This window comes from Coturnix japonica, chromosome 17 (genome assembly GCF_054131305.1).
Source record: "Coturnix japonica strain WE chromosome 17, WE-NBRP24, whole genome shotgun sequence".
NCBI lineage: Eukaryota > Metazoa > Chordata > Aves > Galliformes > Phasianidae > Coturnix > Coturnix japonica.
In genome coordinates, this window is record NC_140679.1 from 8,875,277 (window position 1) to 8,878,887 (window position 3,611).

Genomic DNA, 3,611 nt, shown 5'->3' on the forward strand with positions numbered 1-3,611 from the left:
TGAGCTGCTTTTCATAGAGGGTCAACTTAATTTGGGACATCCCATAGGAGATCTGGATGCAGGCACTGCATGTTTCTTTACTGTGGAAAAAGCCTTCTGCTCCAGCTGAGGGCTTCCATACTGCAGTATGAAATCACAGCCCTGAGGGCTGCATGTCCCAGCACGGCTGCAGGCTGTGCAGCCGGGGCTGCAGGCGGGTGCCCAGGGCTGTCCTGCAGAGCAGGGTCCCTGCTGTGCCCCAGGGGCTGTGTGCCGGGTATGGGACTCTGCCGCCTGCCAGGCTCAGCACTCAGCCTGCCCGGGGAGCTGCCCAGGGTGCTGCAGGGAGACGGGTAGGGGGAAGGAGCCCCCCGGCAGGGCTTGCGCTGCCACAGCTGCTGCCTGGGGCAGGGGATCACAACTCCACTGCACAACGGAATGTTTCTGAGGGCACTTTGCAAGAGGAGAGCCAAGGCAGGGGGTTTCCATTTCCTGTTCTGAGGCAAAGAGGTTTGGAGTCAGAAATCTAAAAGGGGCAATAAGAGTTCTGAGAATTTTTCATCAATCAATTGCTTGTTTTGTGAACACTCACACATGATGTGCTTTCAGTCTCCCCTTTCTCGAAGGATGGAATTATCATCATTTTCTGTAGGCATGAATAATTCACTTATCCTACAAACAGGCAGCATTTTCTAACTGAAACTGAATGCCACAGAAGCTCGGGTAGGGGGCTCTAAGAGCACTTGGGGTAAAGATATGAGACATGAAACAGATGAAAATATCCAGGGAGAAGGCATAAGAAAATAAAAGGAAGGTTAGAGCTCCATATGCTGCTTCTGCTTAAGGAATGCTGAAATACATGAAATTAAATGCAAGTAATGGTGCTAAATGTACACTGTTGTAAGAGAATAAAAACATTTCATATTATAGCAGGAGGAGTGTGTCTGAGAATGGTCTGGACTTGTCATTATCTTCTGCACTCTGAGCAGGACTCCAAGCCCAACAACAGCAGATGTCCAACAGCAGCTCCATCAGCGAGTTCCTCCTGCTGCCGTTGGCAGACACGCGGCAGCTGCAGCTCCTGCACTTCTGGCTCTTCCTGGGCATCTACCTGGCTGCCCTCCTGGGCAACGGCCTCATCAGCACAGCCGTAGCCTGCGACCGCCGCCTGCACACCCCCATGTACTTCTTCCTCCTCAACCTGGCCCTCCTCGACCTGGGCTGCATCTCCACCACTCTCCCCAAAGCCATGCCCAACGCCCTCTGGGACACCAGGGCCATCTCCTACACAGGATGTGCTGCACAGCTCTTTTTCTTTTCCTTCTTCCTCTCAGCAGAGTATTTCCTTCTCACCATCATGTCCTATGACCGCTACGTTGCCATCTGCAAGCCCCTGCACTACGGGACCTTGATGGACAGCAGAGCTTGTGCCACCATGGCAGCAGCTGCCTGGGGCACTGGGGTTCTCAATTCCCTGCTGCACACTGCCAGTACGTTTTCACTGCCTCTCTGCCAAGGCAATGTTGTCAACCAGTTTTTCTGTGAAATCCCACAGATCCTCAAGCTCTCCTGCTCTGGCTCCTACCTCATGGAATTTGTATTTCTCTTTTTTGGTGTCAGTTTAGGCTTTGGTTGCTTTGTTTTCATAGTTGTGTCCTATGTGCACATCTTCATGGCTGTGCTGAGAATGCCCTCTGAGCAGGGACGGCACAAAGCCTTCTCCATGTGCCTCCCTCACCTGGCTGTGGTCTCCCTGTTTCTCAGCACTGGTGCTTTTGCCTACCTGAAGCCCCCGTCCATTTCCTCCCCACTCCTGGATCTGACAGTGGCACTTCTGTATGCAGTGGTTCCTCCAACACTAAACCCTATTATCTACAGCATGAGGAACAGGGAGATCAAGCACGCTTTCAGGAAGGTGTTGCAATAAGCACTATTCCAGCTACAATAAAATGCACAACTTCCTCAATAGGATTCCCAGTGGTGGTTCTTTATGTTTTATGCATCTTTGTCTGTTTGATTATGTGAGATATAGGAATGTGCAAAAAAAAAAATGTTATTGAACTTATAAATAAAAATGTATTTAAATTCTTTCCTACCTAATTTCCATTTTCTCACTCCAAGAACTCATGTAAACATGGAACCAGATTCCCTGAATATGTTATAAGATACCTAAAAAGCTTTCAAAATAGACTTACTTAGATTTTCTTTCTTCCTACTTTGCCTGGATTTGGGGAGGTACAGCCACAGACAGCAGCTCAACGTGCTCTTTTCATTCATGTGCTCTTACCAGTGCTGCAGTGCTCTTGAGTCCTCTCATTTGTGCAGTCCTGAAGGTCTTGTGTGTCTCACAACAGTCCTGTTGCCTCTACAGCAGCAATCCAGGGCTGCAGTCAGTAGCCGGCAATATGAACAGGTCTGTCAGAGCTGGTCTCCTTGCTGGCGCTGCCATAACAAGAGGGCCCCTTTAGAGCAGGACCAGAGAACTGGAGGGAGGCCTCTTCCAAAGCTGGTGTAAGGAATATACCTCAGGAGCTGCTCCCTGAGAAAACCTTGAGATCTTCAGGTGCTCTTCACTGTGTGACCAGATCAGATTGAATAGTCCCAAGGAGATCCGTAAGCATCTCAAGGCAGTGCTGTGGTTTAAGGTTTATGGGTTGAGACAAAGAGAAAAAGAAAAGGATAATAATTATGACAAATGTATTTATACATATATAATATATTTAGTGTATTTTCACACATATACAACATATGCAGTTGCAAACATATATGAACTAATCCCTATGCGCATCTGTCTGCAAGTCCAGGATTAGTTGCAGGGGTTTTAACAGCCACAGGGTTCACTGTAGGAGCTGAAGTGGCTGTTGGGCTGTTGCAGGAGTTGAAGTGACCTCAGAGTTCATTGCCAGAGCTGGAACCACCACAGGACCTGTGACTATGTTGGAGCAGCCACTGGGCTCATTGGAGGGGTTGGAGCCACCGCAGGGCTGTACTTCCTCCCTTGGGAGGAATTTCTACCATTTTCTTATTACCATACTTGGAACAGCTACAGGACCCGTAGCAGGAGTAACTGCAGAGCTCATTATGAGGGGTGGAGTGACAGAGGGATCTGCCCAGAGCTTGGAGCAACTGCAGGACGTGTAGCAAAACCTTGGAGCTGCTGCATGGTCTGTGCCAGGAGTGACAGAGGCTGCAGCACTGTCAGCAGATCCAGCTCTCTGGATCTGGCACACTGCAGTCATTTGTGCCTCTTGGGGGTTACCAGTGCCACAGCAGACCTGTCTCCAATATTCTACCAGTTTCTCAGGATCCTGCAGTTGCTCGGAGATGAAGTTCCAAAGCCCTGGGGGTGCCCACCACTCCAGGCAGCTGCCCAGACCGTCCCACACCCTCTGCCATGCAGAGCCTTCTCACCTTGGGGCAGATCTCTCACTGATATTCCTGAATAATTGTTTAACCTCAATCATAGATTCATAGAATCACCAAGGTTGGAAAAGGCCTAAAAGATCATCCAGTCCAACCGTTCACCTATTACCTATAGCTCCCACTAAACCATGTCCCTCAACACAATATCCAGTACACCCCCGGACTCACAGAGGCGACAATGTAAATTATGTAATTCCTAATCATATGGA